Source organism: Rousettus aegyptiacus, unplaced genomic scaffold (genome assembly GCF_014176215.1).
Source record: "Rousettus aegyptiacus isolate mRouAeg1 unplaced genomic scaffold, mRouAeg1.p scaffold_m13_p_3, whole genome shotgun sequence".
In the NCBI taxonomy this organism is placed as follows: domain Eukaryota; kingdom Metazoa; phylum Chordata; class Mammalia; order Chiroptera; family Pteropodidae; genus Rousettus; species Rousettus aegyptiacus.
Genome location: NW_023416306.1, coordinates 7,880,805 through 7,906,963, shown reverse-complemented (window position 1 = coordinate 7,906,963; position 26,159 = coordinate 7,880,805). Strand labels below are relative to the sequence as shown.

General features: G+C 40.3%; 1 protein-coding gene across 14 annotated transcripts in view; it reads right to left on the bottom strand.

The window, feature by feature from the left end:
• MAPKAP1 (MAPK associated protein 1) overlaps positions 1 to 22,339 on the bottom strand; it is a 200,927-nt gene extending 178,588 nt beyond the window's left edge. For 4 of the 14 annotated variants that reach the window (XM_016137376.2, XM_016137375.2, XM_036217751.1 and 1 more), the window contains exons 1-2: positions 22,086 to 22,319; positions 3,156 to 3,226 (exon numbers count right to left, since the gene is read on the bottom strand). The gene's annotated coding sequence lies outside the window, so the exon portion shown is untranslated. Of the gene's footprint in view, positions 1 to 3,127; positions 3,227 to 6,812; positions 7,574 to 21,358; positions 21,518 to 21,894; positions 21,916 to 21,965 lie in introns of those variants that run through there. The other 10 variants (XM_036217747.1, XM_036217748.1, XM_036217752.1 and 7 more) reach the window with 9 other exon arrangements.
• Between the last annotated feature and the right edge of the window lie 3,820 nt (positions 22,340 to 26,159).

Below are 26,159 nucleotides of genomic sequence, written 5' to 3'. Positions count from 1 at the left end.
ATACATCTTAGGCTATCAGATAAACAATAACTTCAGGCTCCAGAAGATCTTTTCCCCTAAGATGTCCTACTTTTCACAGATTCTCCCATTTTTTTAACTCCAGGTTCCTCAGATCATAAAGCTTTGTTTTACTAAAAATGGAAGCACTGAGGACATCGAGCAGCTTAGGAGGATAGTGAGAGACGTCCCAAATGACATGGCCATTTTTAATGTACTGGGTGGGTCTCCCTTTATACTTCATTCACTCAACGAATACTTATAAGTTCTTATTATGTTCTAAGTATGGTTCTAGGTGCAATTTGGATGCTATTGCCACTTTATATAACCATTTGTGTTCATTAACAATCGTATGGCCTGCCTACAGTAACTTGGCACACGCCCTAAAGAGGCAAGTATATTTTTATGGGTTTTATAGGTTTTAATGGGTATCAAGTCTTAATACAAATATATTTTTAATAACAAATTTATATGCATATGCCCTTCGAATTTTATCTGCGATGGTTAATAGAAAAAAATAAGGCGTAACACTATAAAAAAGTAGATGAGAAAAAGTGGCAAAGGGGAAGTAACTCAGGATGACTCCATAAGCCAATGCATTCCATAAGGTCTTATACGTTTGCTATAGACGGACTGCAGAGTCCCAGAAGCAAAAGCAATTATAATAGCTAATCTTAATTTATTAAAAGCTAGACTTATTCTTTGTTACATGGATCAATTCATATAATTCTCAAAATAACCCTATTAGAAAGTTACTATTTTTATCTCCAGTTTACAGATGAAAAAACTGAGGTACAGAAAGGTTAAAAACCTGCCCAAAGCCAGACAGCTAATAAGAAAACCAAGAATCAAATCTAAGAGCTTGAGACCTTAATCACTATACAACCTCCCTAAACAAAAAAAAACAAAGAATTATAATTGTCATAATAAACGTGATTTTTAAAAATCCTATCGTTGAGCTCTCTGGGTTCTGGGGCCTCAGAGAAATTTCTTCCATGGGCTTTTGAAAAATGTAAGCCAGTAAGTGTGTTACACAGCAGACTAAACCCTTAGCCTCCCTCCTAATGAAACAGCGATTTGTACAATAGTGAGAAATAAGCAGCGCACGTCATGGCTGTTCAAAATATAAAAGTCACATTTTACACATGGAGGGAACGTCAGAGCTCATCTACTTGTTGACCTGAGACCGAAGAGGAAGGGTATACTTCAAGTTCCCAGTTAGGTCTAAGTATCTTTTTGAAAATCCCTAGAGATTCACGCAACTTCGGCTACGAAATCCATACCTGAAATATTCTGTTATTTTTTAAAATGACCCACCATAAGCAAATGAGCCCTCCCTATACCTCTTCAGTCCCTAAAGACCTGAGATAGGCAGCAACACGACTTAAAATGCTCAAGTTTAGCCAACATTAAAAGGCAATTCCCCTTCCTGGACCTTCAAAACACTCACTGCACTCACTTCTCTCTGCCAGGTAGACTCCAAGCAGCCTCACCTGCAACCTGTGAAACTTGTCTGCAAAGACAACAGCCTGAGGCTTCGCAAAGGTCTGCAAACTCCCAATCAAAAATTACTGCTGCCCCATCAATGTGTCATATAAATGTTGGCATGTTAATTGTGTATTTATAAGATTGTTAATGGTTAGTTAATTTACCTCCCACACTATTATTGTACTTGAAATGATTTAACGTCTGCTGAGGGAGTTAACAACACGTAACAGCAGATGCCAGATTTTTTTTTACCTTTCCACACTGTACCCCGACTTCATGCTATTAGCATTAGGCAAGTTAAACCCGATTTCTATACAGGATTCCTTAAGAGTGTTACAGAAGCACCTGCATTTATTTAGTACAACAAGGAAAGATCACAAGTTAGCAAAAACAAAAGCCTTTTTATTATAAGCAATGTCTTCCATTAATAAAAACCAAGAGACCCTGTTTTTTTATTAAGATTCCAACATTCTTTGATCTAGTCAAAGTTGAGAATTCATACCTCCTGGAATTCAAAAATAACTGAAATGACCATTAAAATAAAATGAACTTTATTGCTTTTAAATCTTTTTCTAACTCTCTCCAATTTAAATCTAAATTAAATCTTCATTATTTTTTAGACCAGCAAAAAGTATCCTTCCTCCCTCCTCCCACCTCGGGGAATTAAAATCTTCTCCGTGTGAATGACAAATTTAATTAAACAGTAAATAGTGAGTGAGACCCTGTATCTGGAGTTTAATTTTTCCTTTCGCATTTTTATTTCTGTATTTTGACTAAAAGTACTTAAACAACAGAAAAGAAATGCTTGTATCTTCTTTTGAATAAAATGGGACTCATTCACTAAACATCATTGAGAGCCAGGCCCTGGGAATCTCACAAAAAATTATATGAACGTTGGCCTGTACCTGCCAGTGGCTGAACTTCCGATGAGCTATGTCCTGTACAGACAAAACAGTAACATAAGGCAATACATACTAACCGCCAAATGAGAAGCTAACACAGTATGTTTTTCAAGAGACAAGAAAATTACAGAAGCTTCAGGAAGGAAGAAGGTTGCTTTTTTAAGGACGGCTAAGCTTTCATTAGGCAGAAACACAAGGACAGTAATAGATGCCATTTCCTGAGCTTTTATTATCAGCTATACTTTTCATGTAACAACATATTACACACTTACAACTAGCCCAGGAAGTATTAATATTATCCTCATTTTACAGATTTTTAAAAAATTAAGGTAAAAAGGAGTTAAGTAACTTGCTCAAGGTCATATGGTGGATTTTTAAAAGGCCAGCTTTGCAGCCCCTCCCAGCAAGAGGTGGAGTCTTCTTCCCCATCCCGTGAGTCTGGGTTCACACTGTGATTTGCTTTGAGTGACAGGAAGTAGGGGAAGTAACATGGGACTTCTGAACCAGAGCCTCAAGGGACCATCAGCTTCTGCTGTCACCTTCTTTGGAACACATTTGAATTATGGGAAGAAGTTTGGAATAATAAAAGACTACATGGAGAGGCTCAAGTGTTATTCCGGCTATCCTGGTAAGGCCTCCTGATGAGTGACTAAGGACATTTGGAACCAGCCAGACTGCCACCAACCTGCCCTTGATTAGTGGACTCTGACCCTGGATTTTTCTTTCCTTGTAGCACTAACCTCCACCTGAAATGTCTCTGAATCTTACCATCCGCCAAGATCCAGTGGAAGGGAGCCTGGTACAGTACAGTGCCTCTCAAACTTGTCCACAGACACCACCTGAAGGACAGAGGAAAGTGACCATAAATCAAGGTATGACAGAACCTAGGAGGAGCCACCTAAAACAATGTGCTGTAAGAAATTTCGTTTTAGAATTCATTCATATTTTGCATGTTATCCTATAATATCTGTATTAGTCTTAATAGAAAAAAAATGTTTTACTTTTGAATGTATCACTAAAATTGATACTCCAGGAAGATGTGCCATGCTTGCTTCGTGGCTTCTATTACCCTCTGGCACATACTGGTTTTCTCATAACCTGAATTTGAACAGCAAGGTCTAGTGGAAAAACATTGACTTTGGTGTCAGAAATATCTGATTTTGTGAAGATAAAAATGGCACTTTATCAATGGACAACTCAAGATCTAATTTTTGCTCAATAGATGTTTCCTATGACAAGTATGAAGAACTGTAATTATTAACACCAAACTATATATAGTTATAAATACAAGTTAGACTAAAATCTCTATTATTATGCAGCTGTTACAAAACAATCAGTATTTTCAAAGTGTTTTTGAAATAATGTTTATTAGCTAGCAATAGCTGTTAAAATTCAGACAATCTAACCACCCCCCACGTCCCCCCAAACTCCAAACCTGCCAACATTTCTGGCTGTTACAAGAAATCTGCTAGTTTGGTGCAATGTAGCCCTAAATTATTTTTCCAATGGGTGTTGCCTATCTGACACGATCATTCTGATTGACACTAGTGATAACAAACAACTAATTTTAGGTTTTCCTTTAAGGTTCAAGGTAAAAATGTTTATAGTTTTATCTAGAGTGAAGAAATTAATAATGCCAAAGAAATCCGACTGTTGCTTAATGTGAAATTATCAGTACCAGGGCCGAAACTATCATAAAGAGCGCTCAACCATCTATCAAATATACTCATTCATTCACTGATCTCATTCACATGACATCTATAAAGCACTCAATATGTACCAGGCATTGGAGATACAATACTGAGCAAAAATTTAAAAAGCCTTGGCCCCTGCCTTCATGGAGCTGAAAGTACATATATGGTAGTCAGAATTCAAAGATGGCTCCAGAAATTCTGGTCTCTTCGTAGCCACGCCTTTGTGTCATATGCCTTTCCCTTGAGTGTGGGTGGAACCTGACTTGTTTATAGCCAACAGAGGTGATGGAGAGGTGATGGGGGAGTCACTCCCGCGATTACTTTCTGTTATATAAGACCCTGTCCTAGGCAACTGCTGGCCTTGAAGAAGCAAACAGTCATGGTACAGAACTATACATGGCAGGGACCCAAGAGCGGCTTCTAGGAGCTGAGAGTGATCCCAGCCAACAGGGAGCAAGAAAATGGAGACCTTAGTCATACAGCCCCAAGGAAATGAATTCTGACCACCTGAGGGAGCTTGCAAAGAGAGCTTTCCCTAGTCCAGCTCACGCCTTCATCTCATCCTCTTGAGACTCTCTGCAGAAAACGCAGCTAAAGCCAGGACTCCTGACCCACTGAGATGACAAATCTGTCTTTGTTTTAAGCCACTAAGTTTGTGATATTTGTTATCCAGCAACTGAAATGAAAATATACAATGCCAGAAAACAGCCTAAGCTCCTTCGCCTTCATATACATTTCAGGCTCTTCACAACCCGGTTCCACTCACGTACCTTCTCCACAGCCTGCAACTCCCAGAACTACTCAGAACACGACGTTCCAGCCTTGTCTGAGATGTGCCCTTCTCCTCCAATACAAACCCTATTCAAAGTCCAACTCAGAAACCTCATCCTCTGTGCACCCTTCTCCAGTTCCCAGGGTCCAAACTGTTTTAGAGGCACTTTTAATTCTACCTTGAACACAGTTACATGAATATCATGTTTAAGGAATTGCCAATTTCAAATGTTTATCCAATTCTAGATTCAGAAATGCGGTTACTCTATTAAGGTATAAATATCTCTTCCACAATCGTATGCAAAGTTGTTGAAGACAGGGACCCATGGACGCCACCAACAGTAATGCAGTGACTCTAGCGCGCGGTTCTCAACTGGAAGGCAATTTTGCTCCCCAGGGGACATTTAACAATGTCTGAACACATTTCCAGTTGCCACACTGGGGGGTGGGTGCTATTAGCATCCGGAGGGTAGATGCCAGAGATCCTGCTAAACATCCTACAATACACAGGACGGCACCCACAACAAAGAATTATACTCCTGGAAACATTAAGTATCAACAATGCTGAGGTTGAGAAACCTTGTAGCGATGTATTGTATTAAGTCATTCAATTTGTGTTAATATCTGACCTCCCCTCCCCTAGTTTCATTTATACTAGGACTAAATGATACAACTTTACTACTAGGATCTATGTTCAGATCCTCTAAGGCATTAACAAAATTTCAACTCCAGGTATCTGTTTACTAAAATTTTAATCTACCCTAAGAAGAATCAATGTTCAAATTACAATAAAGACAAGTGGTATCCCTTCAAAACTACCCCTTGATTTGAAGCCTATTTATCCTTCTTCCCCTGGCTACCTCCTATTCATTCAAAATCCAGCTCCATGGTCAATTCTCCAGGAAACCTCCCTAATGAAACCTAGAGACCAGGTTAGCTGCTCCCTTCTTCATTGTCCCATTAACTACACTCTGTCACTACTTCTACCAAATAATTAATCCAGCACGTTGCCTGTTAGCAGTAGGTGCTATGTGTTTGCTGAAGGTATTTATTCAACCAACATTTACTGAACGCTTACTGTGTGCCACACACTGTTCCAGATACAGAGTACAGCCGAAAACAAAGCAGACTGAAAGTTCTGCCCCCGTGGAGTTCACATACTAATACTTATGCAGGAGACAAACAAAATAGAGAAGTAAATTATACAGCAAGTCAGAAGTGCTATGGGTAAAAACAGCGCAGGGAAGAGCTGGGGCATGCCCAGTGGGTGGACCATGGTTGCAGCTGTGAAAAAGTAGTCAAGAAATGCTTCTGGAGAAGGTGACAAATGAGTTAATGGTTAAAGGAGGTGGACTTTTGAGGGAAGTGTGTCACCAAGCGGAGGGAGCATGCCTGGCACTGTTCAAGGAGACGCAAGGAGTCCAGTAAAGGGGCAAGTAATAACGACGTGTGGACGAGCGGGGCGAATCACGGAGAGCCTTGCAGGAAGCTTCAAGGATGCTGCTTTCACTCCAAGGACTGTAGTAGAGCAGTAATGATTTAACTCACATTTTAAAAGGATCTCTCTGGCCGCTATGCTAAGGACTGAGTAAATGAATGGATAAATGAACTAATCACACTTTAAAAAAATAATAATCTATTTATACGTTGGTTTTTCTCTTCTAAACTGTAAGCACCTTAAGGACAGTGATTATCTTATTCATCACTGTGCTGCCAGTTTGAGTTTGTAGCAGAATGTGGCTGGCATCCAATAAGAGCTCATTGTGGAATGAATAAACAAATGAATCTTGTTCCCAAAGGGCTGCGCCATGATTAAAAATAAATAAAAAGGCCCCTTTATCTATGGTGCTGGTTCAATACCTAGTTCTCCCTCTACAGTTTAAGATTGATTTTCCTTTGATTGTCTCCTCGATGTCTGAGGTTTCTTCAACAAGAAGGATGGAGTTATGTTCCTACTTACCTGGCTCTCAGGTTAACCACATCATCAGTTAAAGGAAGCAACAAAGTTTACTGCAGCCACAGCTCAGGAAACCTGAATTTCAATTTCCTAATTACCAGGGATCTAACTACGTGGTCTTAGACTTCTTTAAATGTGTTTAGTGCATCAGTCTGTTTCTGCATCTGTTAAACGAGGAGGTTGAACTATAAGAGGGGACTTTTCAGCTCTTGAGTTCTATTCCAATCACATATGAAGAAGAGGATGTGACCAGTTTACCCTAGAGTCCAAATAAAAAGTTGTATGTGTTTTGCCTCATATACTTTTCCTTCAAAGGTCTGAAGAATTCCACTGCATGATGTCAAGTTACTGTCTTTAGCCTGCACAGGAAGTAGCTATGAGATGCCTTCAAGAGAGTCAGGTGCCTCTGACTGCTTTCTCAGCAGGAAAATGTCTAAATCCATGTCTTACTTAGACACTTCATAGAGAGATACTTAAAGAATACATACAAAAAGTAAAAAGGCACTACACAAACCCAAGATGCAATATTATTGACTTTTCTTGTTCTAGCTACATCATTTTACAGGGAAAATAAATAAGTTGTCATTCAACTCCTCATGCATGGAAGATAGCAATGAGATCATCTAAACTAGCAGATAATCCCCAAACTATTTTTATGTGACTCTGAAAGGTGCTTTGTACTTTCATGTGAATGGAGCTTTCATAACCCTGATAAATGGCAACTGCTACTATTGTTATTAACAAAACTGCACTAACTTTGCCAGGTATTTTTTTATAACCTTCTAGAAACCATCAAACATGAGGACAGGACAGCAAAATTGGCTTCGTTCAGCCTATAATGTTATAAAGTTAGGGTGGGAATGTTCCACAAAATATAATTTAATTAGAATAATTGAGCATCTGAATTCCGGGTTATTTATTTAGCAAGCATTTATGTCATTTATGAAATCATGAAGTAGATTCTATCATTACTCATGTTTTACAAATCAGTCAACTGAGACAGACTTGCGCAAGGCCACTTCACGAGTGGCCTTGATGTGGTAAGAGGTGGTGGAGCCAGGAGAAAACCTAGGCAGCCTGGCTCCAGAACCCCTGCTCTCAATGATTACATTATGCTCCCTCGAATTTCCAGTTTGTCTGTTTGATCACATTCTTCTTACCCCATTTCTCTCACTAGTCTAGATATTGCTATAAATAGACTTACCTAACTCATTCGAAGCATCAATACCTACTACATGCTGGGAGTTAGCAGTATAAAGTAAAGAGTCACAGTCCCTATCCCAAGCTTACAGTCAAGCCAGGGGGAAAAGACAAGTACGTAAATGGTCACTATAAAGAATGAGAGCAGTGCTAGAGGATTCTATAAGAAAGTACTAGGGAAACGCAAAGGAGAAATCTTTAAATGAAACTGGATGCCCATACTGACAGGGCAAAATCCTTAATCCTTTTAGTTTAGTCTTTCCTTTCCTCCTTTCTTGGGAGAAAGACTCTCTCCCTCAAACTTAGATAATTATCTTGAAACTGGTGACTCAAGTCCTCTGGCAACTGATAAGGAACATTGAAATTCAGCATTCTCCTTGGCCCATCATAAGGCAGGAATGGATTTAGGCCAAACAGGGCCCTTAGAGTCCCAGAAGGGAGGGGACCTATAACCCAAGGTTTTTCTTTCTTTAATGAAATATATTAACCAAGCCTTGTTTTCCCTTCACCTGCTTGAAAGGGAAATCAATAATAGAAACATAACTGGATATGTGATTCAAGTAACGAGTTTGTATCCTCATTTTTCCTTGTCTAGGGACTGAGGCAGCACTTCGGCAGGAAATCCAACACCCCGTCCTGGCGGAGGCAGACAGGGAAAGAGCTCCATGAAAACCCAACAGGCAGGGACCACAATCTTCCTCAGCAGGAAGCAGGTGCAGAAGAAGAGACCTCTCATCCCTCAACATCCATGTTAATGAAAAGGGGGTTCATGGCTCTTAGAAAACAGGCAGGAAAGTTAGATAGGGGATTTCAGGTTGCCTGCAAAGACACTGAGGTCATCCTATTCTAGAAAGGGTCCACCCTAGTCCACCCACAATTAAGCAAGCCAGAAGGCATTTTGGGGCTAAAAGCAACTCAAACAAGGAAACAAGCAGACAACTGGGTACTAGTTTCAGCTAGTCACTGGCACCTGTCCAATAAAGACCCCAACGACCTTTAATTCACCTGAGCCTCATTATACCATCATTATAATATGATGCATATGTCTGGAAGTTTATTAATATCATAACCGACTGAATTCGGGGAACAAACATGCTCAGAAAGCAATGAGTCACTGAGTCCTGCCAATCTTTGCTGTCAATCAAGAAAGGCCACCCCTCTAAGTAAAGTGACCACTCACAGCACACAGGGATAAAAACCCCAAAGACTTCGTTACTGTGCGCTTGAGCCCTCTGAACCACGCTTCTCTAGTTCTGCCCGCTTCCCCATCTGCAAGTGCACGATTGCTTTACTGTCCCCTCTGATAAAGCTATTCTTTTCTGCTGTATTTCAGTGTCTTTCTCAATTCTTTGTTCAAAACATCAAGAACTCGGACAACGCATCGAGAGGAACCCCACTGCCCGCTAACAAGACTACGCTTTACAGACATGACTAAAATCAAGATAACGGAAGTGATTACTTCCCACTTAGTCACCTCGAGAATGGTGGAAAAACAAGAGCTGGCAATTTAATAAGCTATAATGCTGGCTCCTTGATCAAAAATGTTTCAAAGAATATTTGCTCCGGATCTGTCCTATGGACTGCAGATTGACGTCAGGCCGTCACAGAAGGTGGGAGAGGATAACTAACCTTTGGGGTGGGGGAACGGGGAATCAGGGAGCTTGGGAAAGGGTAGGTGGGAGAGACCAAGGGCAAGCAATCAAGCATCTGACTGCCTGGGTTCAAATCTGGACTCAGCTACTCACTCTCTGTGGGATCTAGGGAAAGTAATTTCTGTGCCTCCTTGTCCTCATCTGTAAACACGAGTAGTTTTGGAGCCCACCTTACAGAAATGCTGTGAGGACTGGATGGATTCATGTATATTATGCATGTGTAACGGTGCCTAGCCCATCCGGGCCCATGCTTAGCACTATGTAAATGTTCATTATTATTGTTATTGCTCTTATTCCCTGGACTATGAGAATCTTCAAAGATGAAAAGCCGCATAGTTAGAAGAGTCAAAGAGACAAATCCGTCTCTCCCAAGAAGAGACAGCATGAGACGAGGCACTAAAACAAGAAACAGCAGAACAAGTATTTGGTAATTAAAACTACATGGAGTTCAAAGTTGCCGATTAGCATTTCGGAGAGACTGCTCTGACAGCTGCACAGGAGATTAATCTGAGGCACAAGACACAAGATTAGTTGAAGCTGTGACAACTTAGGGAAGGGATGATGAAATCTGACATAAGGCAGTGAAAGATGGTTCTATGAATTTAAGAAATAGTTAAAAATTTAGGAGATAAAATTGGTAGAAATTGGTGACTGAGTGAATGGAGAAGGTTAAGGGGAAGGTTAAGCATAATAGAGCCAATAAATGAAACTGTGAACTCAAAAGTAGGAACGGTTTAACAGGTAGAGGGGAAATGAGGAATTCTGTGTCAATGAGCTAGAGATGTCCGTGGATTACCCAAGCAGAGAGCCATCACGATGCAAACCTGAGAGCCCAGGAAAAGCTCTGAGCAAATTCTGGAAGACAGCAGGATATAAGCGACACAGGAAGGACATGCAAAACTGAAGCCTAGGAAAAAGGTTTGAGCAAACGTGGAAGACATCAGCACACAAATGACGGATGGCATCATGGAGGTGAATGAACTTACCAGGGAGAACATGTAAGGAAAGAACAATAACCTAGGGACGAATAGTTAAAGGATGAGCCAGGGGAAAAAAAATAAGCCAGAAGTTGTGAAAAACAAGTCGATCTCCCAAATTCTAAAGCTAGGATCTAGTCTGTGAAATTTCATACAGTTCTAAGCAGTTACTTTCTTCACTGGCTTTCCCCTCTTCTCCCATTTCCTAGTAAGAAGTTCCAAGTACTGGATCATGAAGTCTTTGAGAGGAAAGGACTAGAAGCCTTATGATTTCCCATCACTAACACCCAGGATAAGGCCTGGTACACATACCCTTGTAGGACAAACCTGGCTGAACAGAGAAAACCGAAAAATTTCTCGTTTATCAAGACAAAGGGCTCATGGAACTCCTGGAACCTGAAATTGCTTCCAGCTCAGACCAGAGCAACAGAGGACCTGAAGAGACCAAAAGCAAAAAGGGGGCGTCTTTATACACTGCCCGTGGGAATGCAAAACGGTGCAGCCACTTCTGAAAAGTTTGGCAGTTCCTCAAAACATTAGCATCACCATCTGAGCCGCAATCCACTGCAAGGTACATGTACCCAACAGAACCGAAAACATGTTTGCACAAAATCCTGTACAGGAATGTTCACAGCAATATTACCCATAATAGCCAAAGAGTGGAAACAACCCTCCATCAACCTGATGAATGGATAAATTTATTATTAATACTTAATATTAAACAACGTGTGGTATTTCCATACAATGGAATACTGATAAAAAAAATATATGAAGTTCTGATACATGCTATGACATAGATGAACTTTGAAAACATGTGCTAAGTAAAAGAAGCCAGACACAAAAGGCCACATATGGTGTGGTTCCATTTATATGAAAGATTCACAATAGGCAGATCCGTAGAGACGGCAGACTGATGGTTGCCAGGGGCTGGGGGAGGGAGGAATGAGGAGTGACTGTTAATGGGTGTGGGTTTCTTTTGGGTAATGAAGTTTTTTCGTTTTAGATAGTGGTTGGTGATGGTTATACAACTTTGTGAACGTAGTATAAACCATTAATTAAACTGTACACTTTGGAAGTGTGAATTTCATGATATATGGTTTGTATCTCAATTTGTAAAAGGGGAAGTGGAAACGCAGGAGGGCCCAAATGCATGCTGCATCCTGGGTTCCTTCTAGTTTCGGTGACCCCAGCACAAGGGTACCAAACAAACCACCTAACGGAACAGTACTGGCGACAGTAATCATAAAAATTTTTTAATAATTCTTAACATGAGTTGATTGCATCAAAGAGATGTCAAATTCCTCATGCAAAATGGAAATTTCCGAGCCTTTTCCTTGGGGAAAGGAAGAGCACTATGATACGTTAGTGACCCTGTGTGGATGCAGTTAATCTACATTTCTAGCTAAGGGAGATTCACTCCTCGTGCCGGGAATCCCGACAGAACTTGACTTTGTTTAAGAGAACTCACGAGCTGGAGCAGCTTCCCCTCCAAAGCACCAGACGATGCTTTAATCTAACCTGAGTGGGGGGTAAGAAGCCACAGAGTTAAAGTTGCCTCTGCCAGCTGCCTACTGAGCTACTGGCCCTTGGGAAGTAATTCTCCTCTTCGCTTTGGAATACACGAACGGAAGGGGATAGAACAAGAAAGGCAATGTGGCATGAAAGAAAACACAAAAGCTTTGGAGTGCTTCCAATTCCACCACAGTAGCTGAGAAAACTGGGAAAGTCACAATTTCTCTGGATCTCAGTAAGACATTATCACATACTTCACAAAGCTGCAGTCACAGTGTAGGGCCCAAAAGTCTCCTGAAAGAAACTAGTTGCTAGCACTGTGATTTTGGGATCATATTAGGAAATAAGACTCACAGACCTCTATTCTCTGACGTACACAAGCACATTCTCTCCTACTTAGTTAGAAAACAAAAAGAATCCTTGACATTTCTCTATGAAGCCTACAGCCATTTAATTACAAAACCACTGTATCCTCTTCTCTCTAGATTTCATTTTCTTTATCTCTGTAACCTAATCCAAGCCACCATCTCTCACCGATGCTGTAGCAACTGTTTCCTAACTTGTCTTAAAATCCTTCAATGACTTTCCAAACTCTTCGATCTAACTGAACCTTTGCAGCCTCATCTTCCACTTACCACGTTAGTTCTTTCTGCTCCAGCCACATTCAACTCCTAGTTTTTTTTTTTAGCCTTAGAGTATATACTCCTGTCTAGAACACTTTTCTCTGTCCTTTCTCCTGGCTTAGACATCACTTTCTTCTTCTCCCTTCAGATCCCAATTTAGACATCACCTGCCCCAGGAAGTTTGACCTTACCAAGTCCAGAGTACGTATTCCTCCACACTGATCTTCACTCTCGATCACCATAATGCTTCTCGAGCTAGGTGTACTTTACCTTACTAGACTGCAAGTCCCATGAGAGCGGGGTTGTCGTCTACAGTTTTCACTGCTTAATTCCCAGACATATGCTTAGTGCCTTATATTCAGCAATACTGAATAAATAAATAAATGATTACGATTAAGCAAAAAGATTAGCTGACTCAATGCAAGATTTTATATATGATATTTTCTTCCTATAAAAAATATTTTAAAATACGTTTTTAAATTTTAAAGAGAATTACAGATATCAATAAATGCAATTCTTCATGACAACTGTGGGAAAAAAGGACTTAGGCACACATGCGCTTTCTACAAATTTAATGGTTAAGACCAAATATAATCAAAAGGAGCAAGCCAGACCACTACCTCAGTAGGAATGGTGCTCCTTACATTGTTGTAAAATTCTTAAATCTCCTAAACTGGAAAAATCAGAAAAGGTACATAGAACACAAATTATAAACATTATAGACAAATTATGCACTGGAGTGAAAATAGTTAGAAAGTGGGCTTTTACCACCCTTCCCCCACCCAAAGAATGTTAGACATACTCCATGGAAATGCTGCTCACTCCAAACAGCTCGCCAAGTGAAGGTTACTCTGAAATACTTCAGATTCCGTGTCAGGACTGCAGACTGGGGGCAGACATGTTCCAAGCAGAGACTAATGGACAGAGGGTACAAATGAAATGAGCCCTGGTGCACGATGACTATCTAAGGAAGTCTAGATTGAAAACTAAATATATTTGTTCTGAAGTCATTAACCTAGCTTTGGTTTCTGAAACATGTTAAAAATACTCAACATATTTTATAAGTCTAAAATCTAAACGATAAAATTTATTATTAAAGATAATTTCCTTTGCCTAGTTTAGGATATGTAAATATAACATTTCAGACTTAGTTTTTCTATTTTTAATTTTTTTTATACCAACAGTTTTATTCCTTATCATGTGCTTGTTGCCTATGCTAACAAAAAAACAACTTACACCAACTCAGAATTTTTATTATCATTTTGGGGATGTGACCATCCTTTTAATTCTGTTCATATTTTAACACAGCAACTTTAATCCAGTGATCAAAGCTTCATTAGCTTGTAAACAAACTGTTTCTCAGGTAAACTGAATGGCCCCACATCAGGAACTTAAGCGAATAAATAAGTACAAAAAAGGCAGAGATTATAAATTAGGGCAGACAAATCTGTATCTAGCCCCACGCCGGTAAAGAGCATTCTATCAATATAGTGAAATGCTAATCTCCTAATTAACAACCTAATTAGGTAATTATGGCTTTGCAGAGGGATGCCGAAATGAAATATGACAACATGGTCACCTCTTTATATGGCACCTGTGGGCCTTTTCAGCTGTCACTGCAAAGAGTGCAATATCAATTTGAACAGATGACAAAGTGCTGTCATTTTTCATTCTGATAATATACAGAACGCTTTGGACAGAAGCAGTTTACAAAAAGAAACATCTTGCCTGGTATTTCCCTAATTTAAATATGCTCAAATACTTCGTTAAAATTTTTGCGCACTTCTTTATATTGTATACAGGAGAGGTACCAAGCACATTAAAAAAAAAAAAATACCTAACTGGCCATCATGTTTAACTGCACATAATGAAACAATTGCAATTTCCATTATAAACTATATGACAATTAGAAAAGTAAAAGGCACCAATTCATCATGACTTTTAATAATCATTCTTTTTGACTAGTTACAGAAAAATTAAAATTCGAACTTTGATCTTTATTTTTTTCTTACCAAAAAAAAGTGAAATTCCCACTTCTCATTTTCCACACCAAAAAAGTACTTCTCAATATCTAAGCATTCAACTCACAAAAAAAGGTCTATCTACACCAATGCCCAGCCTCGCAGAGACAGAAGCCCACTTTCTCTGAAAAAGACCTGTCACACAATTTACTCACTGTCTCACTGGCCACCGAAGAGGTGATGGCACTGGGACACGGGTACCACCAACATGAATACACGATACTGTCCTAAACAGAATTTTAGGGGGAGGAGAGGAAGGCTAGCCTGGGAACCTCAACATCATTTATGTCGAGATACGTGAAACCAAATTCTAAGCATAAAACAAGAGAAGTGAAAACTAACTTGAAAATACAATCCATTTATAACTTCAGATCATGGGCATTAGTGAAAACCTTTCTGGTCCAAATGCTGTTCACAGGCCCTACTCATATTTTTTAATACCAAGTTTAAACTAAAATGAATTTTTTGTTAAAAAATAATTCATGTTTATCGGAGAGTATATTGGAAAACAGAGAAAAGCAAAGACCTATCATCTCACCACCTATTTTTTTTCTTGTTTGACATAACTGGGATTATACTTTACATAGTTTTATATCCTTTTTTCATTTCACGTTACATAAGTATATTAACATGTCACTAAAATTCTTCTAAAACACCCTAAATGACTGCACAATATTTCCATAATTTCTCTAAACTCTTTGCTAAATACTTTGTTTCTAATTTTTGCTATTATAAGTACTGCTGCAGTGAACAACTTAAGCATGAATATCTTTCTACATATGATTATTGCTTTAGCAACAATCCCTAGAAATAAAATTACAAGCTCAAAAGGCATGCAAGACTTATTTTTTTAAGGCTTGTGATAAATACTGTCAAAATTTTTTCCAGGAAAGTTTTAGCAATTTATATTCCTACTAGCAATTTGAGTGACCATCTCACCACCAACCTCTGCCAGGAATGAGTATTAGAGTTCTATTAAATCTCTAAAATTCATATCATAAGATTATGCCTGTAACCAAATACTTTCACAATGTAATCAATAAAAAGTTTCTGCAGGCATTATGTTTAAATAAGAAAGGTTGTGTTTGATGACCGTCCAAAAACAAGGACCAGTTCCAATATCCAAATCCAGAGTGGCATGGAACAGTGACAAAAGCGCTATTCAGAGGGAAAAAACCCAAGGGTTCAAATCCTACCTTTGCCATTACTGGTCGTTCTCCACTTTGAATCACTTCTCTAGGCTTCAGTTTTAGAATTTCTAAGATAAGGACAAGAAAACATAATACCCCGTGTTCTAACAACTTTGACAGGTAGTCATGAACACAAAAAAAGATAAAAATAAAATGGTAATATAAGCAATTGAAGGTGTTTACTGTTATTTAACAGATCAATTCATTTAATAGCCTAAAAATAGCATACTGAAACCCTTTTCTCCACAGTGCCGTTGGTAGGTGTGCTAAGGTAATGAGCAAAGAACAACTAGAAATTAATGAGACTGGTTTCATGATCCAGACATGCAAATGAGTCTCAATCCTTCACACTCACTCCACAGAATCATTACTATTACATTATACTAATATCCGAATGTCTTGTGCACCTGAATGCTGGTACCTACATCTCTCCAAAAGCATCTCTAGAAGCATCACAGTACTATTTACATGTTACTTTATTTAATCCTCACAAATAGTGTGTGAGACTGGCAGTATTGTCCTCATTCTGCAGACAGTCCAGGTGACACAGTTAATAACTGACAGAGCCAGTATTCAGATGCAGGTGGGTGTGACTTTAAAGCCTCACCTCATATTACTTCAAGATTCAAGTCTGCACCTCAGTTCTGTTAGTCTGGTTTATGCCAGCAACTAAAGTTCAAATTAAATATTTACTTTGTTGTAAAAAAATCATTCCTTCTAACAATTTTCTACCAATTTCTCTGCTGAAACTACTTATTTATAACAAATGAGTCCATGGGGAACTAAAAAATGTTATTGTTTTGAATGTGTAAAATTCAGTCCATTTTGTATCAATAATAAAAGCATATTCATAAAAGTATACTCAAGTACAGGATATGAATCTAACTAACACTATATATATTTTGGGGTATATGTGACATAATATTCAATTTATTTCACAAGTGATTACTATAATTTAATTCTGATAGTTATCCTAATACCTTCTTGATAGTTCCAGAATATAAGTTTTGTTTTTTAAGTGGTTTCTCTCATTTTTCTCACTTTCAATTACTTAAAACTGTTTCCTTCTTTGGGCTCAAATTTTGTGTTTCCTATATTAAATCTATTGCCCCAATATATCCAGACTGCTGCCAACCAGAGTTAATAAATTTTGAATGACTGTTCAGGATTTATTTTCTTCATTTTTATATTCTATGTTATTTCCTTACACAACAGAGCATGAATGAAAACGAGTATCTAGAAGACCAATATTTCTTCAATTTTCACCTTGTAGAAGCTGGGTATTAAAATAAAAATAAATTAAACTCTTGGGCTGGGAACTCCCTGACCATATTTCTCTCACTGTGCTGGGTGTTTCTATGCTCCCTTTCAATCTTGTGTATATATAGTCAACAAAGCACTGTACGCATTTGGGGAGCACCTGACCTGTCAAGATCCTTTCCCAGAAGAGGTAATGAACAAAGAACAGAGGGAAGAGCCGAGCAGTGGCTCCATACCTGTCATCAAGGGAGGAGGAGCAGCATTTTAGATTTGAACCATTCTCTACTGGCGTCTGCCAGTAATCAGCTGTGTGCGGCTTTAAGCATGTCAATTAGAATCAGAAAGCTTGGCATCCTGAAAAGACCTCATTGAATTGAACTCCTCATTATCATCCAGATGGGAAAAAAAAGATGCAAAGATTTGTAAGTGACTTGACCAAAATCAAAAGGCTTTTAGCAGCATAGCTATATTCAGAATTCAGGTCCCTCTCAATCTAGTGCACTTTGTACTAAACTCTTTCACTGGGTGCCAATTTCTTCATCCCAGGAGGTTATGATTACCCCTCTTGTTCGCTTCATGGCATTGCAGAAAGGACCAAAAGGGGCAAGAAACTTAATAGTATTTAAAATGTTAAGAACACAAAGATATTATAAGGTCAACTCCTTATCAAACCCTTCCCTCCTGAAATTTAACCTGATTCTATAATAAAAGCATTTGCCTGCCACTTCCCCAAAGACATCAGTATGAGTCAATCACAACACCCCCCACCCCCCACTGTGGCAACCTACCAGCAGACTTCTGATCAATAATCACAACCTGTGCTATACCTCCTGCTTTGAACAGTGGGTACCAAAATTTCGGCGATAAAGTAGATCAGAATTCACAATCAGGCAGCCTAGGACCGTACACTGCCCACAACTGTGTTTTAGCTACATGATAATTTTTTACATGAGAAATTTAAAACTAAATACATTAAAACCCAGATTTCCAGCATCTCTTAAAAACAACCAACCAATCCAGGGACAGTAGGCCTACTTTCTCACATAGCAACAAGCAGCTGGAGGTGAGGAGCAAAAGATAACCTTCGGACTGGTCATATGCCCTCCAGTTCACCAAGGTCTGTCCTACATTTTATACTCCATCACAGGCATTTGAGTTGAAGACCTCTGAGGTAGATGCTCAAAAGAGAAATAAGTTAATAAACACCTGGTCATTCTTTGTGGGCCAATTTTTTTTGGCGTTATCACTCACTAGCTGGGTGACTCTTGGGTAACGACTAAGCTTTAGGCTACTCATGCGTTAAAAGAAATAAAGTATTTAAAACACTTAACACTGACCAAAACATAAGTGCTCAATTATTTTAAATTTAATACAAGTTGAAATGTGCCAACTTTTGAGTCAAATCTTCTCAAAAACTTCAAACATAGAAAACATAAGGTCAGGGCACCTCCCATGGGGGAAAAAAACAAAATGTGACAGAATTCTTCGTCATATAATAATTTGGTATCTATTGCTGTGTCCTTAACAATAAGGCCTACATATGAGAATAACAGATTTCCAAAAAATTCTCTGAACCTTTAGTATTTATGAATCCACTGAAATACAACAGTTTCTAAAGTCTTCAGTTATGAGTCAACAAGCAAAGCAAACTCCCCACTAATATATATATATAATATATATATTATATATATATAATATATATATATTTAACATGACAGACAAGGCAGTGAGTTTCTTGAGTACAAGGACCATGTTCATTCCTCATTATCCCTACTGCCTAGCACGGTGACAGGCATATTGAACCTACAGCTCAAGGCTAGCTCCTCCCTGAAGCCATTCTAGAGGGTCCCAGTCCACATCACAAAGAAGAAGCAACATGGCTAGTTACAGAAGAGAGTACAGACACCAAAATCTAGCAGATAATCCCCTCCGTTTATAGCTCCAACAGCTGCATAAACTCAAGGAATTTATTTAACCCCTCTGTGGCCTAGTTTCCTCACCTGTAAAATCGGGACACTAATATACACCTTTCTATACAGAAATAAATGAGGTACTACGTGATAACGCTATGTTGGCGCATAGTAAGTGTTCATTTGCAACCACCATCAGTGTTCTCTTCTGGGTGCTCCTTGGTACCCTGTGGGAATTGCTATCTTAGTACATACAATACTTTACCACAGTTTACCTGCACACAAATGGCTCCTCACTGGAATGTCGAGAATATAGGGTTGGGACCTGGTTTTCTTCTTCTTTGCAGCCCCAGGGTCTAACATCTCCCCTGTTACTGCTGAATGAATCACAGACCCTCAAAGTATTTATTAACTGGAAAAGTTGTAAGAAAAAACTGTAATTTACCTCTCTTCCCTGACACCCCAGCCCTCACTGATACTGACTCCTACTGACCCTCCAACTTTACCTCCCAGTATCCCCACTAAAAGCAATGGCTTGCTTTATTCAGACTGATCTACTCACCACTCTAAGACCATGTCATAGTCATCGCACCTCTGCATCTTATACTATCACTTCGGGGACCTTAGCATGCATCAGGCCCTTTATCCGCATTAGCTTAATATTCACAACACTCCATGAGATCCACATTACCTGCCCCATCCCAAACCATACTTGAGGAAAATAGTGCTTAGAATTAAGAAACATGCCGAAGGTCACATATCTAGTAAGAGAAGAAATCAGGAATTGAACATAGAGTTCACGGTTATTCTCTACAGAATGTCTTCCCCACTCACATTTGAAGCTGAAGTGACCCACCTATCACCTTCTTCCTTTGAAAGATTACAGTCTTCGTGACATTTAAAGGGCCATTTGTACCATTAATTTTGACATTTCACATTTTTTTCTCTTGTATACTTGTTTTAATATGTACTTGATAGAGCTATGGTGTGAGAAAGAAGGCAAAACACACAATGGAAAAAGCACAGATGCAGGAATCAGGCAGATCTGGGTTTGAATCCTGGCCCTGTCTCGTACCAGCTGTGTAATTTATCAAGTCTTCCTATCTATAAATTGAGGTTAAAATGATTAAACAAGAGAAACCTAGATGTAATACGCAGTACATTAAGTAAAGTTTAGTTAACCCCGCATTATGAAGCATTACCTGGCCACAGCACACGTCTCAAAAGTTAATGGCCCACTCCTCTCCGGTGCTACTATATCACAAAAAGAACTCTCAGGCTGTGTACTTATCATTGTGTTGTAATTACTTCCTTATCTCTCTTACTAAATTGAGCTCCCTGCAGCAAGGACTGAGTCTTATTTATCACTAAGCTGTCTGGCATGGTATCTGGCATAAACCCATACCTAGTAAATGTTTGCTAAGTAACTGTAGATATAATAAAGAGTGCTTGTAGGATTCTGGAAAAGAAATAATTTCTAGCTGGAGTTTTCCTGAATTGGTTTAGGGAAGCTAATTTCAGCTGGGCCCTGGGTAACAGCTCATAGGTGGAAATAGAAAAGGAGAAACCTTCCAGCAGGGACAATGTCCTACAGAAAACAAGGGACAAAGAGTAAGGGTACAGTAATTTAGGAAGGAAGGCTTTTCAAGGACAGCTGGAAAGTTAGGTAACAGATCAGGAGGTAGAGAGAAATGCACGTTCAGTATGGCACCAGAGCAGTAGGTATGAGCGCAAAGCTGAATGGGAAAGGGGCCACCAGCACACCTCACAGGCCCCAGCAAGGCTGCAAGTGTGTAAACTGAAAAAGATGAAAACAATTACCAATGCTTCATCAAGAACTCTTTCAACATTTTACCGAGCACCCTCTATGAGCTCATAGTAGATGAGGAATAAAACATGGTGCCCCCTTTTTCCTTCTCTAATGGGTTTTTAAATTAGGAAGCCACCCCCTTTGCTTGTCAAAAACAGAACGAGAATGTTGGCTTTGGGACGTGGTTCCATAGTGTAGCGGTTAGCGCGTCTGCTTTAAACACAGAAGGTCCTGGGTTTGTGCCCCAGGGGGCCACCGTACATGGTCCATGGCCTACCTAAGCAAGGTCGGGCCTGATTAGTATTTGGACGGGAGAACACCTAGGAAGACCAGGTGCTGTAGGCATAAATAATAATAAAAAGAATGTTGGCTTGTTTTAACTGTATGTAAATACCTGTCTCCATTTGACTGTTCACACCTGAGGAAGTCTTGGACTTCGCTGGTTTTGGTTTACATACTGCTTTGCAAAGCGCCAAGTACTGTGATAAGCTTCCAAACTACTTGCGTTCATTCGAAATGAAATTTTAACCAATTTCTGTCAACTTTTCGGCCTCTGGTTAAAATAATAATCCTGTGTTAAACTACAATCATTTTTTTCAGCCTTAAACAGATCTAAAAGACTACTTGCCACTCCCATATATAGAAAAGCTGAATCAAAGTTATAGCAGCACTATAGCCGGATAAAAATCGTTCTGCGAGGCTATTTACCCCTTTAGGGCAATGAGGAGAAAGGCCGCTAGGAAACAGGTACCATGCGAGCATGCTTTAAAAAGGTGATTTTCACGTTATGCAGATTAGGACACCTACTACGTTGCCGAGTGCAGGGCCAGAAACTGCCAGAAGCAATAGTACCCTCCTCTTTCCCACCCACCCCTAACCCCACCCCCACACTCCCAGGTCCACTAGCTTCTCCTCCCCCAAATCACACACCCAGCTGTCAGGCTCACAAACAGCAGCCTCCAGTTCTGGAAAGAGCCAGGAAACGGATGCTCACGGGGTACCTGAGCAAGGGCCAGACAGGGTGCTCGCTGGGCAGCGCCAAGAGCGGAGGTATGAGAGGGGTCGCCAGGCTCCTCGGGTGGAGAGCAAGTGAGTGAGCTAGCGGCTGGGGCAACCTTTACCTGAAGGTGCTGTCACCCTACGGGCCGGATCGGGCCCGGGACACGTTCTTTGCAGGAGAGCCTGACTCCCCCGCACCTCCTGGCCCCTACCCCGACCTCCGCGCTCCCGGAATCCTCGGGGTCTGGCGCTCCTCCCGGCCGGCTCAGCTGCCGCTTTCCGGGCTCGCCCCCATGCCCCCGTTGCTCGCCGCCACCCGCCAGCCGAGTAGCAGCCTTGCTGCCCCGAGTCGCGCTACGACCCGGAACCGCACCCCACGCACCGGAAGTCCCGGACCGGGAAGGAGCCGCTGGCTGGGGACGTTGTGCGCAAGCCCCAGAGCCGAGAGCAAGGAGCGAAGCCTTCCCGGAGGGCGGGGCCAAAGGGAGACGGTGCGCATGCGTGCTATGCCCCGGGCCCCGGGGAATGCCTTGGGTCCGAGGTTAGGTGGGAGTCGGGCGAGATACGTCTATCCCCGGAGTTACCTTAGGCGGAAATCAACGTTAAAGCTCTCCTTCGAATCTCCTCTTTCCTCTCTGGTTCCACGGGGGGGGGGGGGGGGGGACAAAAAATTCATCCAGAAATGATTGATGAGGCCGCTTTGCCTTTGGGTCAGAAAGACCTGGGTTCAAATGCCAACTCTAACTTTTTATGTATCCTTAGGACATCTCCCTTCTCCGACCCTTGGTTTTCCCATCCATACAATAGCTCCAATTTCAGAGTATTGCTGTGAGAATTGAATGGGATGGTGCTTTAAAAACATTCAACACAGTGCCTGACACAATAAACGCCTAGTAAATACTAGCTATTACTATTATTATCTGTAATATGGAAGTGATAATTATCTTCCTCAAGAACTGCAGAGACGTTTCCATGAGATGAGGACTGCCATAGAACAGGAGCTCATTTTTTGCGGGGGTCTCTCTCAGCGGGAATCAGTGGGGGATGCCCGTGAAGCGGAAGGGACTCAAGCGATGCAATGATATATCTCTCCTACCTGAGAGTTAGTTCTGCAAATGTCTCTCAAAAACGCACCTTGGCAAAAGAAAAAAAAAAAAAGTCAAGGCTGAATTTCACCCCTGGGGGCTCCTTATCCAGTACTAAAGTCACCAACAAATACACCACCCCCATGTTCAAATATATAATTGATCTCTTAGCTCATAAGTGGGGGGATACACCTTAAACACCCAAACGCACTCTTGCACATACACCACCATAGTACCATCAGAGGCCTGTCAGAGGCGCTGTGCCAAAGCAAACGACGTAAACGATGTCAGATATTCTGCTTTCCGAAATCACTGGGTTATCTGACTCGTCCTAAATATTAATCTTCATTTTCACTTCTCTCTTGAGCTCCAATCTGAACCACAGCTGCCTGAGTGTTCCTTGGACACGTGAAACTCAACCCACTTACAATTGAAATCAACTGAACATGTTAATTAAGCACTGGTTTTAAGGATCGAATGTCCACTCGAAAGTCCGAAACAACCTTATTTGTTTGCTATAAGGATTAAATGAGCTAATACGCATAATCCACATAGGAAATTGGCATATTGCTATTTATTTACTAACATTTACATAAAATGCTTACCATTATTATTACACCTCAGTCAATAAACAGAATACTTATTGAGCGCCTACATGTTATGCTTACCTTAGGCATTCAAGATTCAGTAGTGAAAAAGCCAGACAGGGACTCTACCCTAATGAAGCTTATAATCGTTTGACTATGAATTTGAAATAGTCCTTATGGCAAGTTGGAGTACAGAGAAATATGGCAAAATTTCCAAGACTGAATTCAGGGCCCCATTAAGAATGAAGACTGAATTTATGGTGATACTACTATAGTGGTTTGTGTGACTTTTCTATAGTTAGGTTGAACAGTCAAGGTACAGGCATGTAAAGAGTGAGCAGCTGCATTCATCCAAGGAAGGAGTTTTGTCAGACAGGTGTGATTGGGTCAAGGAGTTTAAGATCTCAGTTTTTAAGAGTGCTTAAAACAAAGGGCCACAGAATGGATACTGGATAGGTAAGAGAATTCCAGAAAGGTTTCTGCCAGCAGCCTGAAGGTCCTGGAACAGGTATGATGGAAGTCACTGATGGAGCAAGGCAGAAAGACAGAGGTTATCCTCAGAGATAGATGTCTTAATGAATAACCTTCAGACAAAGAACCATGTGAAAGTAGGGTCCCAGCTGAAGCGGATGAAGGAAAAAGTTATTGGCAAAGAGATGGTCAAGGAACTGAGATGCCACGTGGACCTCAAAAGCTCCCAGGATGATGGATGGAGATGGGGTGAATAAGAAACCGAGGTGCTTCCTAAGCCATTCTGCAACTGAGAGTGGTAGGTAGATGAGGAGAGAGGACAGGCCAACTGCATGGATTAGCCTCCAGGGAGTAGGATTTGTCTCAGATGACATTAAAAAGCAAAGCATACATTGAACTGTCTCTCAACCCAGGAGTGCATGGGAGTAGGACTGTGACAGCTGACACACAGAGAACAATTATGTTTTTATGGCACTTTGACAGTATTGGGCCAGGGGCTGACTGGGGGACTCCAGCAGACATGGGGGCAGAGGGATTAATACCTCAGAATACCTATGACAATCAGGTTTCACAGACTTCAGCCCCAATTTGGAAAGGTAGCTATGGAAAGGGATGGAGGTGTCTTTTCCTCTGGTCTCCAGTACTAGAACAGGGGCAATGAGCTGAGGTTCGAGGACACCTCCCAGCTGTGTGGCCTTTGACAAGTGATTTGCCTTCTCTACACCTTTGTTTCCTCATCTAGGTTGTTGTGAGGATTCAGTGAGATAATGCATGGAGACCACTTAGAACATGGCCTGGCACAAGACGGGCAGCAAGAGTCGGGGTCCTTTATGCATTCGCTTTCCTCAATTCCTGCTCTACCTAAATTGCCCCTTACCTCTTCACTCCATAAATTCCTATTCCTTTCTTCAACTTCTTCTTTAGTGGCTTAAAATAACCACTATTTATTACTTCTCAAGATTCTGTGGATCTTCTGGGTGGTTCTTCTGCCAGTCTTGCCTTTCAGTCAGATGGCAGCTAGTACGGTTGGGTGGTCTAAGATGCCTGAAGATGTTGGCAAGGGCACCTTGGTTTTTCTTCTTGTTACCTCTCCAGTGGCTATTTTAGGTGTCTACAGAACATAGTGGCAATATTCTAAAAGAATAAGCCCCAATGTGCTTTTAAAAATATTTTTATTTTATGTCTATATGTATATACATATATACAGCATTTTAACTGTTTCTAAATATATTCTTGTCATTCTTGAAGACCCAATCTATTATCGCTTTCTCCAGGAAGCCTTCCGAGATCACCTCTTCCTAACAGGCCACTTGAAGAGCTTCGTTCTCTGTGTTCAGCATTTCTCACAATTTCTGCTGTTCTTGCAATACACATCGGTTTCCCTGACAATATATAAGGAAAAGGATGACTTTTATTTCTTTTTATATGCCAAAAGCTTAAAACACCATAAACGCTTGGTAAAATGCATGTTAAATGAAAAGGTGCTCAAAACGTGCACTTGAAATGAAGCAATTGAAAATCTTATTTTGTATGAGCTGAATTCGCATGTGGAAAATATCACTTTGTGAAATCTATGATAACAAGCTGAGAGTAAACATAATAAGATGAAAGTAACCCTCTTTCAAGCCCTGCCAGAGCTGTGGGAAAGTGGAGGCACCTCTGAGTTTCTCCGCAAATGTGTGTTCTTAATATTTTATATGTGTGAATACGTTTCCCTGCTATTTTCCCAATTTTGGTTTCCTCTCCATTTGAAATATATTTTTTCCCTCCCACAGGGAAAACGTAGGCATTTATACTCCTATGGTACAAAGTATTTTCAGAGCAATAGTATATCAGGTGTCAAAAATCCATTTAAACTATTTTAAAGAAGCCCCTAAGAAGTGTATAATTTCAAAGCATTATAATATCTTTTCATAAAAGATATTATAAAATAACATTTCAATGTGAAGAATTTTTTAAAGCAAATGTGTTGCTTATAATGAGGTGAGTTTGGTGGGTGGAAGGCAAGCACAAAATTAACCAACCAGAAAATCTTAAACATAACACTTTGCAG